The sequence below is a fragment of the Toxorhynchites rutilus genome, chromosome 3 (genome assembly GCF_029784135.1).
Source record: "Toxorhynchites rutilus septentrionalis strain SRP chromosome 3, ASM2978413v1, whole genome shotgun sequence".
Classification (NCBI taxonomy): domain Eukaryota; kingdom Metazoa; phylum Arthropoda; class Insecta; order Diptera; family Culicidae; genus Toxorhynchites; species Toxorhynchites rutilus.
The window spans coordinates 166,560,433-166,579,271 of NC_073746.1; the positions used below are offsets into that span (position 1 = coordinate 166,560,433).

Genomic DNA, 18,839 nt, shown 5'->3' on the forward strand with positions numbered 1-18,839 from the left:
TCATATTTGAAGCTTCACTCCGCGAGCAATGGACGAAAATATGATAGAATCAGGACAAGTATTGCTGCAGCAGCGAAAATAAACCATCAGAAGAGAGTCGTGATGACGGCATGATGATCAAATTATACAGCGCTAAATCAAATTTCAGTTCGGGCCGATCGAAATTGGAGGAGCACAACCAATCAACTTTCGGAGCTGTCGGACCGCCTTCATCCCGTTGTTTAACCAATCTGAACTTCGACTCTGATGAGAAATTGATTTTTTAACTGTGCCCTGCGCTTATTAATTAAACTTGTTGTTGCCTGATGTGATATCATTGACATTCGATTCACACGCATTCTGTATCAGTGATGTGAGATGTTGTCGGGAAAATTCATAACAGGAAATAATTCAGCCATGAGCCCCCGGTCTACGCTACGGATTCTGCCATTGGCAATGAACTGTGAAATTGAATTAATTTCAACGACTAATTCAAATTAATTACGTTACTTTGCTCGGGATGCTCAAAACATTATTTCTCTCATCATTGATACGGTCAAAATTAAACTTCAAGTAAGCACTTCATGTACAAGTTCAAATCTACAAGATCAGCCAGACCCGATACATCCTGCAGACTGATTCATCGCATGACAATCTGCAGTTACTCAGTCGTGCACAATCAGTCGGGGTCCCCAGAGCGCATTTATGTTGATGAGTTTTAATTAAGAACACGAAGAACATAACGTCAGCTCCAAGTGCTCACTGCGCGGCGGCATTGCTTCTTCTTATGCTAATGTCTCCCCTGGTATCTGTCTGCGGCGGAGTCCGCTATGGTATCCCAACACGACCGCCGCGGATTCAATAAACGTGTACTCGTATGACCGCATCTCGTTTTTGTTTGGCCATGAAGTGTGCGCTTGGACCGCTTTTGGCGCGGTAGTGGAGGTTTCCTCGTCTCCCGCGAGAGCTATTTAGTGATGCTGCGCATAGAACCGCAAGCTTGCGGACTGAACCTCGGCTTCTTATGTACCGCGGAGTTTACTGCCACAAGCCTCACAGGGTCACGTTTTATGTACAAGGCTAGCAGTAAAATGTTGTCGATATTCATCCATGCTGCCTTTGCTGTCTTCGTGGTATCGAATTGATTATCAATTATTATTGGTACGATTGCAATATGTAAACATTACGTTGTTGTTACCATACGGGACTAAAAATAACGTTATTGTGTCATTGGCGGTCATTTCCTACTGAGCCGCTCCTGAGGCTAGTCCGCACATGTGACCAGATGCAGTATTGCACACGATCGATCGATGCCCGAGGAAGCATAAAGCAGTTTAACTGGTTTTGTCGTTCTAGGTTAAAACGAGTGGATGCTTGGAAGGTTATGACTGATATTTTTCCATTCCTCTCGTTTTTCTCACATTGTGGTTGTATACATAGCCGTTGTGTAGGTCATTCCTCTTTGAGATGGTGGTTGCTAGTTTGTATGTTTTCTCAAATAATTGATTAGTGTTATGACGTAGGACTGTATTTTTTATTTCTGTACCGTGATATGAATCCAAAACTTCGAAAACGAAAGCGTTTCGTCGGAGATGCAAGGTTTCGATCGGTAATATCTTTTTGCCGGGTGAGCGAAGTGGTGTGATAGTTCATTCGAAAGATAAAATATATGCGAGTGATGTTTTTTTTTGTTTACCCTAAAAACATGTTTCAATAGCTCAATATTGCCTTGAAAGCAAACTACCGAAGTCACAAAACCACTAAATATGGGTATCTCAGTCGCAATCGGTCAGCGGTAGGAGGCATGTCGTCAGCTGGCGGAAGCAATTTTGTCGTTCAGCATATTAACTTACAAAGCAGGTTTGCCCGCCCTATACTTAAAATAAAGGGTGTTCAATCAAAAATGAGAATCTCTTCTGTGATATAGTAAAGAATAAAAAAAATATTTCAAGCAATTCAGTATTTTTTATTAAAAACATAATGGTTGATCTTCAAAAAAAAGTCAGTGAATGTTAGCAAAGCGACCGTGCTCAACCATACGGCCCAACTTGATGGACATGCTCTCACAAGAGCGCTGGACGGCGCTGACATCCATCTTCCGGATCCTCGGTACACCTTCTGGTTGATGACAAGCCCGCTCGGCTTGTTAAAGTAGGGATTTGAAATCCCTCGACGTTCCGGGATGCCAGGATTCGGTAAACAGTGCTCACCGGCACATTTTCGTCCCGGAAGTGGTCTACTGTAAACTTTTTTCTTTGGCTTTTACGCGTTCCGAGGAACCGTACAACGCACTCGCGGAGTGCTTGTTGTTTTGACGCCATCTCTGATCGAACTGACAGAAGCCGAGCGAAAATAAACGAGTAACCCGTTTCTAGGGAGCCCAGAGAGCAATTCTCTCGGTGAGCAATTCTATAAATGAGTTATACTCAATGAGGTACATATGAGGTGGAGCAGTAGGCAGAGTATATTTGTATTGGTAAACAAAATATGGTGTTGTCATTTCTTGCATACAATATGGAATGTATATGGAAGAGACGAAACAATATTTAATAACTCACAATTTGATGATGTCATGAGAAAAAAGGCTTTCAATCAAATTTCAATCTTGTAACTGATTGTTTTTTAATAGATGATAATTGTATTGTGACATACTTCCATAATTTAAGGAGCAAAAAAGCCCAGAGAACAGTATTATTCTCAGTCCTCGGAAATAGCAGAATTTTCAATGAAATGTTGCTTAATTGTAAACTATTTTCCTCAAATCACATACACCTGTACTGGAAGCCTTCAAAATATCATGACATCACAGCGAAAATAACGAAAATTTGTTTGTTTCTATGAAGGTGAGAGAGTGAAAATGATGATCAAAAATGTCACTTTAATTGATCTTTTCCGACATCATTTCAGGAATATCCACTGCACACTGTCATGTATATTCAGTGGGAACTCCATGAAAAGATCTATTTTTAATTGATAAAAAACATGCCGAAAAAAAGACGGGTGGGTAATGTCGGGGACATAACCGGAGTGACGTAGGACTATACAAAGGAGACAGCTTTTGTTAAATATATATTTTGAATATATTGTTTTATTTTCTTCTCCTACGTGAATACCTACCTATCTACCTGAAAAATGGATTAGTTTACTGTTTACTCTTTATGAATATGTTGATGGTTCTGAAAAGAACCTTTGGTGTTGTGTTTTTGTTATCACTCGATATTCCCATCTTGTTCGGTTAAACCTTCCTGTTTAGCTATTGCGTTTGCCACTCGCCACAGCTTTCACAGTTGGAAAATTTCTTCCCATCCAGCTTGTGACATATTGTTCAGTAAATTTAATGCGACGTGCCGGAGAAACACTTTGCCACTCACTGAAACTAATTGTTGCCTTGATGAGCGCCGAACCGAAGCTGCTCTGTTCTTGATGCGGGTTTTCTGATTGTCGTGAGCAGCTTTGCAAGCCAACTCGAGCACTCCGACGGCCGAAACTCTATAATCGCTGTTAGGTATACTGGTGCTCCGGCACCAATCCGTTCGGCCTAGTTACCCTTGCGGAGCAATCAGTGAATATCCCACTCGATATCCCCATCTTGTTCGGCTAAACCTTTCTGTTTAAACCTTTCTGTTTAGCGATTTGCCACTCGCCACAGCTTTCACAGTTGGAAATGTTTTTCCCATCCAGCTTGTGACATATTTTACAGTAAATTACATTCAATGGCACGTCGCATTACCACCACTCAGTATCGGATTGGAGGTAATTTTAACCTGTAATTGAACATTTGCGATGACAGTGGTACAATGTCGACTTTCAATGTGGGGTCATAATTTGGACCCCGAACTCTATGTTTACAAAAATGTCCAACTAAATATGTCGCATTACAGGTCCGTCCAATTGGCTAAATGTCGAGATAAGTGTAAATTACTGTACTTTCAATCTAGAAGCAATTTAAGAATTGGTGAAAATCAATAAGCTCAGAACAACTGCCAAATTCACATACTCATCATATCCTGGCAAACAAATTATGAAAAAATCAATTTGTGTTTTATTATTATTTTGGATATTGTTTTAGAAAGCATTGAACTGTATTTCCTAAACTCTTTTTTGGAAGGTTTAATGGCCCTGAAAAGCGCCTTGTTTTATGGAATGGTTCCAATTTAGAAAACTTAGTAATCTTGGTTTTGAAAAAAACCATTTCGAACGCCCTCGATGCCGCCTTGTTCTGGATTTGTCACCAAAGCAGTTTGTATAAAAAACAAACTTTTTTTCTTCTGCTACCTGATGCCGTTTTGCGATTGCGTTTGCCACTCGCCACTCGCTGCAACTGCCTGTTGTTGTCTTGATGTGTTCTGTTCTGAATGCGGTTTTTCTTATCGTCGCGAGCTGCTTTACCAGCCAACTCGATCACTTCGGCGGCCGAAACTATATAACGCCAGCTTGGTGGACTGGTGCACTGGTACTAACGCGCTCGGCCTAGCTACCCTTGCGGGGAACTCCAGATCAACACGGTTCGAGCGGGATTTTTCCTTTCCCTTCACTTTTCCTCCTTTTTTGGTTTGTTGATGTGTTGTGATGCGAACCGATGTGGTGTACGGTTTGAATGAGAATGATCGTTACGGCAGCGGAGCGGGGATTTTTAAGCTGACTGGCTGGCTCGAGAATTACGCATGTGTGAGACTGCGACCAATGTTTCGTTCATTTTTTTCTTTTTCCTTTCCAATCGTGCTTCATTCTATTTCGCTGCTGCTCTGGTTGCCCGTTTTGGTCGGTACGATTTGAGTAGCACAAAATGGACCAATCAAAAATGGGCACATAGTGCATTTTGACAATGCTTGATATTTCACAATTATTCAATTATTTATCTCAAGAAAAATTGAATGTTATTCGTTATGATAGATGCGTAGATATATTTCCTATCAATTGATGCAAAAACCTTTGCGATCTATTGAGAAATGCTCGAGTTATACGCGTTCCAAATCTTGCATTTTTTCCTACTTGTTCAGTGCCTAGATTTCCATTTCACCCCCTATATTTTCCGGTTAGACGTAGTCCTACGTCAAAAGCGTTTTGATATGGATGTGGAAGTATTTGTGCATCTATTTTGCTATGCCAGTTTCCCCATGCTGCATGGTTTTGAAATCTGTGTTAGGGAAACATTCCAATTTGCAAAAACGCAAACGAGTACAAATGTACCCGCTGCTTGCATCTATTTTGCCATGCCGATTTTCCCAGGCTCCATGGTTTTGAGGTCTGTGTTAGGGAATCATTCCGATTTGCAAAAACACAAGCGAGTACAAAAGTTCCCGTTGATTGCATCTAATTTGCATCGTTGCTGGACGGCGAGGGATCGAGTGCCTTTCTCAGGGCAATGAGGGTGGACGTGTTGTGCAGGAGTTGGAGTAGAGTTGTCCAAGGGCCTTTCTCAAGGCTAGAGACGAATGAACTGAAAAGTTTAAAGTCTATATAATACAAAACCATTCCATTCCATTGCATCTAATTTGCAATGCCAGTTTTCCCTGGCTCCATGGTTTTGAGTTCTGTGTTAGGGAAAGAGCCATTCATTCCAGCGATGGTACCTCAATCGTTGCGCAATCATAACTGAGTGGATTTCCGAGCGACACTCGCTTTTATACCGATTGGTATGATTTCAATAACCTGTTTTGGAAGCAATTTTAAGACTATTGAAACAAGTTCAAAAAGTAACAAGCATAGAACGCGTAGAAATTTTACCTTTCGAATGAAGTGCATATCATACCATTTCGTTCAGTTGTTTTGGAGCTATTAACGCTCAAAATCTCGTTCTCCGGCGTAACGCTTTCGTTTTCGAAACTTTGAACTTCACAGTATAGAAATGAAAGACGAAGTCCTACGTCAAAAATTTACACTATTTACTTTTTTTACAGAAAGGTACTAGAATCATTCTCATTTTTTATTGAACACCCGTTATATTGCTTGTCACTTCGTCGCAAACCTTTTCTGCCCATTCCGGGTGATATAATTTGTGTGCCATCTTCAAATAACAAAATATTTGGTGCTTCAAATCAAACTGCATGGCTACCTGTTATCTAAATTGATAGAGCTACAAAGTATTCTCTCTAAGGTAAGAAGGAGATAAGCAGGGCAGACGTGAGGCACTTCGTAGCCTACATGACTGCATGTTCGCTCACCAAACGAACGATCATGTGTACAGTACCGGTTCCTCCATTGATTGATTGGTCTTTTTCAAGGCTAGAGGTGAATGAAAATTGCAGTTTAAAGCCTCTTCAATAGAAAAAATGGGTTGGTTATATCTTTGATATAACCCTAAGGTTGACGTGGGACAGCCGTTGGTTTACTAATAATTTGTTTGTATTGATCAAATCATTGATTGAATGAAAATTCAACATATTTTCTATGTAAGTAAAGAATTTCAACAAACGCCATATAATGTAAGGCACCTTGGTTTTGTTTGGCTGTGTTAGGGAACACATGTCGATGAGAACTAGCTAAACACATGTTGGTGGGAACCGAAGTTCCCACCGCACAGTGGAGCGACTACATATAAATGATGATGACGATGGTGATGAGATGGACCCGCCTCCTTCCCCTACAGAGGTTTGAGCAAGACGAGTTATCTAAAAAATGATTCATTTTTTCAGATATAAATTCGTATATAGTATTGTAATGTCAAAAACAACCCAAGCCGATACCCAGTCGTGTCCACCACAGAGCCGATACAGTACCGACAAGCAGCCAATTGGTCTACCAAAGCACAAGTGCAACCGCCATCCTTGTTCTGGATTGACAATGAATATCCTCATCCAGAGAAGTTGAGAAATTATCATTTACGAAAAATTTCTAGACCGGCTCTTAAAAAAACTTTACCTCTATATCCTTTATATCTGTGCCACGCGCACGGCACTCAAACTCATGTAGGCCAGTGTTGCTACACGTACAAATTTATCTGGAAAGGTACAGATTCTTTCGTTATTTTTGGTACATATTCTCGTCAAAAAGTACAGATTGGTACAGATTTTTTCTGCGGGTGAATCTTACATTTGAACAAAGCTACATTGAGGTACATGATTACTTTTACGCCGCAGAATTGGTTGGTGTGGAATTTTTAATAAATGATAGTATGCAATCTAGATTCAGAAAAACTGTGTATAAGCATCATCAAACACACCAATGACGAATGAAATGTAAATGTGATATTTGAAGTAAATAAATGAATAGTTTTAATGCTAATAAAATGGATTTTTCTCTACAACGAATATTTTCGATGATACAGATTTTTTTGGAAGTAAAAGTACAGATGAGTAAAATTTTTCACCTCTCTGGTACAGATTAAAATGTGGCAACACTGATGTAGACTACTGTTATTATTATTTTAACTAATGCAAAATAAAAACAAAATGAAAATAGTCCACCATTAGCAAGATCAATTAGCCATAATAGAGATAATAACTAATTGAAAACAAAAATATAACATAAATGAAAAATTGTTCAAAATTGTTTATACGATATAATCCATTAAAAAAACTTCTTCAGAAATAACTGTTCATGATAAGATATCCGTTCGTACAAAACATCGTTAGTCAAAAATGAAAAAAAAAAGAATGGCTAAACAAGAAAAGTGTCGGCCAATGCGAAAGAAAAAGATTGTATTTCCATAATTTCGGGCGGCTGCACGTGATCCATTTTTTTTTTTGGATTTTATGGCTCACTCCCCCCGCAGTATTTTTACATACGTTTTTATATAATTATATGATCTTTGTGCAAAAAATCCCTGTTGGGCGTCCTCTCTGTTCATCATCAAAGATCATTTAGTTTATGGACAACCCCTCAAATCAAACAAATTCTGCTATAAATATACAAGATTGATCTCAAATAACAAATTTAAACAACACAGTTTATACAAAAAAAAAACAAATCAAAACAATCACCTTCTTCTTCTTTTTCTTCTTCATAACTGCCATCAGATTCATCATTATCTTTTTCTGATCCAATACAGGCAAACCTTTTTTTGTGCGGGGGATAGGGACCGCACAAAAAAGTCGCATAAAAAATCGTGCAAAACTTTACCAGCAGCTTTAAAAAATCGTGTTTGGCACACATTGTGAAAAAAACTTTTTTTGTGCGGTAGATAGGGACCGCATAAAAAAAAGTTTCCCACAAGAAAATAACTCAAATCCATGCCAAATCCATCCAAATGTGTACATTTCACTTATTTCTATCAGCAGGAAAAATCTCTCCCGCTGTTTTTTGACGTGGGACTACGTCTAACCGGAAGATATAGGGGGTGAAATGGAAATCTAGGCACTGAACAAGTAGGAAAAAATGCAAGATTTGGAACGCTTATAACTCGAGCATTTCTCAATAGATCGCAAAGGTTTTTGCATCAATTGATAGGAAATATATCTACGCATCTATCATAACGAATAACATTTCATTTTTCTCGAGATAAATAATTGAATAATTGTGAAATATCAAGCATTGTCAAAATGCACTATGTGCCCATTTTTGATTGGTCCATTTTGTGCTACTCAAATCGTACCGACCAAAACGGGCAACCAGAGCAGCAGCGAAATACAATGAAGCACGATTGGAAAGGAAAAAGAAAAAAAATGAACGAAACATTGGTCGCAGTCTCATACATGCGTAATTCTCGAGCCAGCCAGTCAGCTTAAAAATCCCCGCTCCGCTGCCGTAACGATCATTCTCATTCAAACCGTACACCAGATCGGTTCGCATCACAACACATCAACAAACTAACACAAGCAGCCATGTCTGGACATGGCAAAGGAGGAAAAGTGAAGGTAAAGGCAAAATTCCGCTCGAACCATTTTGGACTGCAGTTTCCCGTAGGTGTATTCGCCAATTGCTCCGCAAGGGTAGCTAGGCCGAGCGCGTTATTACCAGTGCACCAGTCCACCTAGCCGCCGTTATAGAGTTTCGGCTGCCGAAGTGATCGAGTTGGCTGGCAAAACTGCTTGCGCTTTGGTTCGGTGGGCATCAAGACAACAACAGGCGGACGCAAACGCAATCGCAAAACGGCAGCAGGTAGCAGAAGAAAAACGTTTGTTCTTCGTACAAACTGCTTTGGTGGCAAATCCAGAACAAGGCGGCATCGAGGGCGTTCGAAATGGTTTTTTTCAAAACCACGAGTACTAAGTTTTCTAAATTGGAACCAATCCATAAAACAAGGCGCTTTTCAGGGCCATTAAACCTTCCAAAAAAGAGTTTAGGAAATACAGTTCAATGCTTTCTAAAACAATATCCAAAATAATAATAAAACACAAATTGATTTTTTCATAATTTGTTTGCCAGGATATGATGAATATGTGAATTTGGCAGTTGTTCTGAGCTTATTAATTTTCACCAATTCTTAAATTGCTTCTAGATTGAAAGTACAGTAATTTACACTTATCTCGACATTTAGCTAATTGGACGGACCTGTAATGCGACATATTTAGTTGGACTTTTTTGTTTTTTTTTCGGGGTCCAAATTATGACCCCACATTGAAAGTCGACAATGTACCACTGTCATCGCAAATGTTCAATTACAGGTTAAAATTACCTCCAATCCGATACTGAGTGGTGGTAATGCGACGTGCCATTGAATGTAATTTACTGTAAAATATGTCACAAGCTGGATGGGAAGAAATTTTCCAACTGTGAAAGCTGTGGCGAGTGGCAAATGCAATAGCTAAACAGAAAGGTTTAGCCGAACAAGATGGGGATATCGAGTGATAACAAAACAATAAACTCTTTAGATTGAAGATAATTTTGTGATCCTGAAAAGGACCCTTTTTAGCCTGCATGTGAATCCAACGAGCGAACAAATCGTAATGAATGTATTTTTTTTGCCATCGCTCCCTTTTAACGCTCATTCGTTCGTCTCGTTGGACTCGCCCCTCTGGCTGAGTCTGCCGATTTGTCTCTATCCTGTGAGTGTGTACCGCTAGAGTGTAAAACACGCGGACCCCAAAAAAATATCTTATTTTCTTTCAAACCGTAAACCCGTGTGGTGGTACGGCATCGGCATCGTGGACGTAACAAAGGAAGACAAGTTGAGGGAAAGGCAAAGTCTCACTCGAACCGTGCAGGTCTCCAGTTCCCTGTTGGTCGCATTCACTGATTGCTCCGCAAGGGTAACTAGGCCGAACGGATTGGTGCCGGAGCACCAGTATACCTAACAGCGATTATAGAGTTTCGGCCGTCGGAGTGCTCGAGTTCGCTTGCAAAGCTGCTCACGACAATCAGAAAACCCGCATCAAGAACAGAGCAGCTTCGGTTCGGCGCTCATCAAGACAACAATTAGTTTCAGTGAGTGGCAAAGTGTTTCTCCGGCACGTCGCATTAAATGTAATTTACTGAACAATATGTCACAAGCTGGATGGGAAGAAATTTTCCAACTGTGAAAGCTGTGGCGAGTGGTAAACGCAACAGCTAAACAGGAATGTTTAACCGAACAAGATGGGAATATCGAGTGATAACAAAAACACAACACCAAAGGTTCTTTTCAGAACCATCAACATATTCATAAAGAGTAAACAGTAAACTAATCCATTTTTCAGGTAGATAGGTAGGTATTCACGTAGGAGAAGAAAATAAAACAATATATTTAAAATATATATTTAACAAAAGCTGTCCCCTTTGTATAGTCCTACGTCACTCCGGTTATGTCCCCGACATTACCCACCCGCCTTTTTTTTTTTGTCTAGTGATCATCGAAGCTTCATTGTTCCATAGATTTGTTGCCTTTCTAATCCGATTACCCTGGTTAAACGAGGACATTAAAATACATGTATAAAACCATGAATAAACACCTTACTCGACTTTGAATTGTGTGGTACCGCTGGAGTGGAAGGCTCCCTAATGAAACCAAACGAAATTGTGAATTTGATTTTCTAAATAAAGCTGCTATCTATTTTGAACGAATCGTGGAAACAATGACACTGGAATCACACAACCTTGCAAATGAACCTGAAGAGATGCGAAATTGCCCCGAATGTTCTTTGGTTTTTTTTTCTCATACAACGAACTGTGTGCTTTACTTCTGTTTGTAAACGAGTACGAAGTGAAAGAAACTTGCGAATCTAGTTCAACAATTGAAAGGGACTAACATTTCCGGTATACTGCTGGCAACTTCTTTGTCGTAGCACACTTTGATGCAGAGGGTTTCTCTTTTTTGAGGGTGTGTAGTGGAAGTGTTTCACAATATCTTCCATTAATTCCCTTCTTTTGTCGAGCTTGTATATGTGTGTAAAATCAGCAATGGTCATGAATGATGTCTGGTCGATGTGTTGTGCTTGCTAGCTCACTCGCAACTACGGTTTCATTCCATTCCGTTTCATTCCAATTCGTTTTAAAGAGGCTTTAAACTTCTTCAGTTCACTCGCCTCTAGCCATGAGAAGCGCCCTTGTGGAAAGAAACTCTACTCCTTCTTTACCTGTCTTGAGAAAGACAATCCACTCCCGCTCGACGCTCGCCGACAACGTTATTGCTTCGTGACCACCAAACGAGAAGTGGTGTGGTTTCAAATCGCGAATGGCTTATTTATCCCAATAAGTTGAAAACGGGCAAAATCGAATGTATGAGTTGATCGTTATTGACGGCACAGAACGGTAAGCACACAAATCGACCGAACAAATGTATAGGAAAATAGAAATGCCTCCATTTTTCATTAATTCAAACCGTATAGGGATTAAGTATTTTTATTGTATAGCAAATCAAACATATCTTAGAGGATTCTAGACTCGATTGGTGTGTGAATCATCAGAATTCGTTCGCTGTGAAAATAACTATTAACGTTAACTTTATTTCAAAAAACGTGACATGTTTTCTGATTTGGCACTCTTTTTGAAAGAGGTAGTTCTACGTCAAGTTTTACAATATCTAATGAAAAAGATTTGTTATGTATAGTTTTTCGAACAACTTTTCCTTTGAAATGTCACTAAAAAATCAGATTTGGTGATATTGCGCTCATATTTGGGATTTAAGCACTTGAATATTATAGCAAGAAAGTAAAAATATCACGAAACAGCTGACGCCATTTTTGTTTTTTGACTGATGGCCAGCGGTATCCCACTGTGCACTGGCGCTACTTACACTGGTTCCACTGCTTGTCTGAATACTGCACCCTTTTAATGCACTCAGTTGTCTCAGCTCTTCGATTTTTGATTCTTCATTTGAGAGGCTTTCAGCCTCCTGGGCTGGTTCGCCTTGGATCCCCCTATCATTTGAAACAATTGCTCAACGTGCTGTTCTAAAGAGGTTCCCCAGATAACAGCCCAGAAGTTCATCATATCGCTAACATCGTCCAAATCTTCGCTGTAAAGTCTTGTCCAGTTAGAATCCGTACGCGTTGCACATTTTACAGCGGCACAGTCAGTGGCCGCTGCAAGAAAGTTTTTACAGCGGTTTGTTTACAAATGTTTCCTCTTCTGGTGGTAAAAGTTTCAAATTTTTTCGTGCCGTAAGTCCGGAGTTATTCCACATGGAAGACAGAAGAAGAAAATTAATCTTGCACACCCACGTTGACACTCCAACGTGGTCGGGTGCGAAGATCGCGAAACAGTTGGATATCGCTAAAACTATCGTATGTGATGTGCTCAGACGATTCCGCGAGCGGAACAGCGTGGACCGGGCGGTTCAAAAGAAGCGTCGAAGCGGAACCTACGATCGTCAGCTGAATTGGAAGGTGTTGAGAACCGTCAGAGCAAACCCTGGACTGTCCGAACATGATATCGCTCAGAAATACGGTGCCGCTCGTAGTACCGTTCGACGAATCATTCACCGAGCTGGACTTCATTCCTACAAAGCAATCAAGCAACCAAATAGGACGATGAAGCAGAGTCTAGTGACGAAAACTCGCGCTCGTAAGTTGTATTATCAGGTACTAACGAAGTACCATGGATGCCTGCTCCAGGATGACGAAACTTATGTAAAAATGGACTTCGGCCAACTTCCGGGACAAAAATTTTATCTTTCCACGGCACGAGGCGATGTCCCCGCCAAATTCAAGTTCATGTTCATGGACAAATTTGCCAAGAAGATGATGATCTGGCAGGGTATATGCACCTGTGGTGCGAAGACGCCGGTTTTCATCACTACAAAGACCATGGATTCGAAATTGTACAAGGAAGAGTGCCTGAAGGAGCGTGTGTTGCCTTTCATAAAGGCACACAATGGTCCCGTTAAGTTTTGGCCTGACTTAGCGAGTTGCCACTATAGCCGGGAGGTTCTCCAGTGGTACCGCGACAACGGGGTGGATTTTATCGAGAAGGAGTTCAACCCACCAAACTGCCCCCAATTCCGCCCAATTGAAAAATATTGGGCGATTATGAAGCGGAAGCTAAAGAAGACCGGAAAAATGGCTCGGGACGCTGCAGGGATGACCAGATTCTGGAAAAAACTGGCCACAGAGGTCGACACTGCCGCTGTGCAACGTTTGATGGGAGGAATCACCAGAAAAGTGAGAAGTTTCATCAGAAATGAAGAAAAATAATTTTAAGGACATTTTTTTGTAAAAGTGCAAGAATATATCTTTCTTTTGGTTGATCACTCTTTTTTGTATGTCATTCTATCTCCGAGATATAAATGATTTCTTCCGTACGGATTCTAACTGGACAAGACTTTAGTCGAGCTTTTGGTCGCTCATGTGGTTGTAGAACGCGATTTCGTTATTTCTGAACATTTGATTTCGTTCTTGGCGCTTCTCATAATTAGAGTAATATTTCATCTGGTCATTTGAAAAGTCATGTTTCCAATAACTCAAATGCATTTTTTTGCAATTGAATATACTGTTTTTCGAATCAATTGGTTTTTATAATATGTGATATATTGTGCAGGACAAACTTCCAGAATTAGTGTTTCCCTTGAAAAAAAATAGGCTTCTGTTTTCCAAAAAATCGGCATGAACTTTCCGGACAACCCAATATGAACTGCACTAGCCGATCGAAAACTGGGTCTACTTTAAATGGACTTCCAATGACATGATTCTGTATCCACACTCAATATTAATAACAATCTAAATCATCTGTTGAACGAGAAGTTGAACATAGTTCGTTTTTGGGTAGAAAAAAATCAGCGCATAATACTGTAAACTGCTAAGGGGCTATCCACATACCACGTGGACAGAAAAAGTACGATTTCGGACACTCCCTCCGCCTCCGTGGACAAGCATGGACGTTTCCTATACCCTTCCTCCTGTTGTCCACGTGAACATTTCTCAATTTCTTGGAAAAAATAATCGTAAAAATAGTTAAATTGCGCCTAAATTTAAGTTTATGTCTGTTTCTATTCTCGATTCTATGTTTGTACATTATAAACATGTGAACATAATTAATAGAGGCGATTTCTTCTCAATTCTTTGAATAGCTTTGGGGAACAACAACTCGTGAAGCTATTTGTTTTGCTGTTTGTGCTCTTCCAAATTTCATTTACCATGTGATTACGTTATAAAACACAATATTTACGTTATAGCAAAACATCACATGTGAATCTAATCTCGGTCATAAACCGACGCAAGCTGGCTGTGCTTCATAATTGGAATACAGTGACTGAAAATCATAACATGTATAAGGATATAAACATCATCCCATTAAAACCAGTTTACTATTGCAAGATCCTCGCCTGGGCTTCAATAATAAGTCCCCGCGATTCATCTACCAATGATTTTCCTTCGTTCAACTTAATAAATATTGGGTAATATTGAGTTGTTCGGAATAATCATGCCGATTTTTAAGAAAAAATCGAAAGCAAAATACTAAGGCATGCATTTTTTTTTCTATGTGCATCGTTTAGTTTCACAATCTTTCATCATTCTTCATGCAACTTGCAGAATTCATCATCACAGAACTTCTTTGTTTTCTCGTCAAAAAAAACTGTGTCCAATGAGTCGAAATTATTTTTTTTATCGTGTACATGTCACATGTTTTTGTCGAATCTATAAATAGCGCATTACACAGTTGCCATATTAGGCCTAACAGTATTCCTTTTATAACATTGCATATGACAAATTTCATGCCAACTCGTCTTAAGATAGTAGTGAAACGTTGTGAGTGTAAAGACATGGGTCATTCAAGCAACTTTGCATACTTGAAATATTCCAAAAATAATTAAACTACTTTTTGGAAAAAGCTTATTTTTTTTAAAAATTTTTGACAAAAATTTATAACTTAAAAACTACGATACCTATAAAATTCATGTCAAAGGATGAAATGTAGGAAATTGTTTAAATTTTCACAAAAAAATACCAAAACAAAGTTTTGAAAAAAAGCGCTGAAAAAAAAAGTTAATTTAAAAATTAAAATCCATTTTTCTTAAAAATGTATTTTTTTTAAATTCCCAAAAATATATATATGAATAGCCCTTATAATTTTCAACAAGTCGTCCATACATTGGAAGATGGGCACTTTTACAGGGAAAAAGTTTTTCGAACAACAACTTTTTCATGTTTTCTTTGAAAAAAATACAGCTTATCTTAATTTTGTTTAAGTTCAAGATCCATCGCTGATATAATGTATCCGACAAAGTTTTAGTTCTTGTTGAATTATAAACTTTTGTCGAAGACATCAACTTTCTATCTTTTATAGTTTTTGGAATATAAGTCATTTTTGTATGAAGACTCCTGAAAAAAATAATTCGCTCGTAACATTTTTGTGTGTAAATTCTCACGTTTGACATGTTCTTGACATGTTTCTAAATAGAGAAAAGTTAGCAGAGCATGTAAATTGCGATCATTAATACATATAAATGTTACGAATTAAACATTAATAACATTTTTTCGAAGAAAAAAATTAAAAAGTTGTTGTTCGAAAAACTTTTCCCATGTAAATGTGCCCATCGTCCGATGTATGGAAAACTTGTTGGAAATTTTAAGGGCTATTCACATCTATTTTTCAGAATTTTAAAAGCATTTGTTTTTGATAAAAATAAATTTTAATTTTCAAAATATTTTTTTTTCATAATTTTTTTCCACAAAATTCTTTGATGAATTTTAATGAAAACCAAAAAAAATTAAACAATTTCCTACATTTCATCCTTTGGCATGAATTTTGTAGGTATCATAGTTTTTATGTTATAAATTTTTGTAAAAAATTAAGAAAAAAAATAGCTTTTTCCAAAAAAGTAGTCTAATTATTTTTGGAATATTTCAAATATGCAAAGTTGCTTTAATGACCTATGTCTTTACACCCACAAAGTTACACTGCTATCCTGAGATTGTGCTGCCAACGGCCAGTCGAGTTGGTATGAAATTCGTCACATGGTACATTACACAATAGCCATTGAGGCGTAAGAGTATTCTATCTGTTCTTCCATTGTCCCGCAAGACCACCGGACAGCGGAGACATTTGATATGATCATTGTTGTGTTATCAATAGAACAACAGCCCGATGTTTCTTGCAGAGCAGAGCAGTTGTAAGGATTAATCGATCTTATTTCGACCGTAGATCGATCTCCATCGCTGATAATTGCTGCGTGGACGTAGTTATTCTGTTACAACACAAAGATGGTCAATTGAGGATCCTGAGCTTTGAACTCATGATCGATTGCTTACTAAGCAAACGCGCAACCAATGTGGCTACGGAGTGGAAATTTTTAGCCTTCAATATTTTTTATTGGGGGTCTAAACAAGTGATAAACTAACAATGCAATAACTGATGCTAGCGGGTAGACTATCACATCGTAATCAAACTCTAAAAATTTTTTGCGGTCTTTCAAAGAAACATGAGGTTTGGCATTACAGGGTAACTTCGATATAACGTACATTTTACTTTCAAAATTGTACGTTGTATCGAATTGTACGTTATATCGAAGCACAATAAAGAACTCTGAAACGCAGCTTTTTTTACTTTATTGTCTTGCTGTTTGAGTAAGGGTTCAATTAGAAGACGAAGCCAAAATTTCTAATGATGTTTCCCTTCGTTCTGTTGATTGAAGTTTGATTCGTTTGGAATCCGGAATCACAAAACAGTTGTATTTCGGGATTGGTTAAAGTTACAACACAAGCTGTAGTATCAAAATACTGATAATTTTTGTTATTTCAGAAAAAATATATCAAAAAAATATTTTTTTGGACTTTGATAATGTGTAATGATGATGATAATGTACGTTATAACGAGGGTACGTTATATCGAAGTTTCCCTGTATTCTGGAAGAGGACGCCTTGGCCAATTCTGAACGTTTGTTCTAGATTGACGATTTTGTTACGAATAGTGCTTGCTGAGATTTATTGTCTGTTTGGTAGAAGCTTCTCCTATCTCACTAGAAACAAAGAATGACTTTCTGCATTTGAAGATCGGCTTTGGAGATATCTAATAATGGTTCATTTCGCTCACCTCAAAGATTTTTTTTTTTCGCTCAATCGAAACATCGAAAACAATGTCGTGTATTTTTAATATTACAACATTCCAACATGCTTTGGTGGCCTCCGGATCCTGCCGATAATAGCGTCCAAATTCGATCGATCGGTCTCAGCTCATATGCGATACTTTCTAAATACAAATTTCAGCAAAGAATTTCAACGATATGAAGAAATATGCAATTTCCACCGCGCAGTACTATCAGACAGCATAAATAAGGCTAAATTTTCTTGCAATGCAGAATATTTTTCATATATTGTTGAATACAGATATATATATTTGTTTTTCAAAATATTTATTAGTGTCCACGTGGATGTAATCTATACCGCCTCCCCCCACCGTGGACAAACGTGGACATTTTCGTAACCCCTACTCCCCCTAAAGTTGTCCACGTGGTATGTGGACAGCCCCTAAGAGATTTGTAATTTTTTAAGTTCAACAGCTATTATGTTCGTGAAATAATTATATTCTACCTAATCCATTATTTATTCACACTCCTTTGTTTTGATTATCTTCCGTCAGTCTGGCAATCTGACACTTCTGCATCGTTATTGTTGACCGTTCGCATCGGATCTCCTCTGGGAACTGGAAAATGTGCTCCCGTCGCAAACGTTACCCAAAAGTAGGTCGAAAATTCATGCACCGTAGAAAAGCGAACGGAATGAAGAGATTCCTAATGCCAGAACTGGTCCACTTAACAGCTAACTTAGCGAAATTGGAAACACACGTACGAAATGCGCTGCAATCAATCTTCATCAACCTGTCGTATGGTCTATGACTCACTTGTTGTCACCGATATACGGGGTTCAGACGTTGCGGTCTCAATTTGGTGCGGAACATCGTTGCACAGCATAATTTCTCTTTGAGTCACTTAGGTGAAAATCAGAGTATAAACAGTGCATAACTTATGTTTTGGGAGCTAGATTATATCCATTATCCATGAAGCAGGAATTCACTTTTCGCAAACCCATAACGAGCATTAAATTTACCTGTTGAACATCAAACCTGGAGTTTGTAGGCCGTGGGCAGCCTTCTGGTGAAGGGAACCGCAAATAAATTTCGGTTTGGCAAAGAATTCAGCTACATTCGTGAATCACTCATAAACCTGTTGAACCCTAAATACCCCGGACAGACGTTGTTGGTGCCTCCACGCTGGAAGGTCTCGTTGACCTCGCCCGAGCAGTGGACCGCATTTGAGCTGTCTGCCGCTCCTCGTTCTTGCACTCGGACCCGGGTCTGCACAAAAACGGTCGCACGTGCATTAGTTCGAGCCAGAGATATATATAGGCTTAGTCTGTGAGTGATTGACGGTTTGCCCGCAGAGAAAAACAGGTTTTCCGCTTATGTAAGATAAATATCTTTTCTCTCGAACGTCTGCTAGTCTGTGTAGTCTGTGCAAAAGCTGGATTTGAAGACTCAGATCGTCGATAAAGACGGTGGTGGTGGCGAGGAAGATGATGATGGCGATGATGAATAATAACAAAAATGTTGTTTCTGGTGAGGTTTCGTGT

The 18,839-nt window shown here is 38.9% G+C and overlaps 1 protein-coding gene across 3 annotated transcripts in view; it reads left to right on the top strand.

Annotated features, from left to right (window-relative positions):
• LOC129779502 (uncharacterized) overlaps positions 1–18,839 on the top strand; it is a 247,500-nt gene that overhangs the window by 21,502 nt on the left and 207,159 nt on the right. The gene's annotated exons all lie outside the window — the stretch shown is intronic.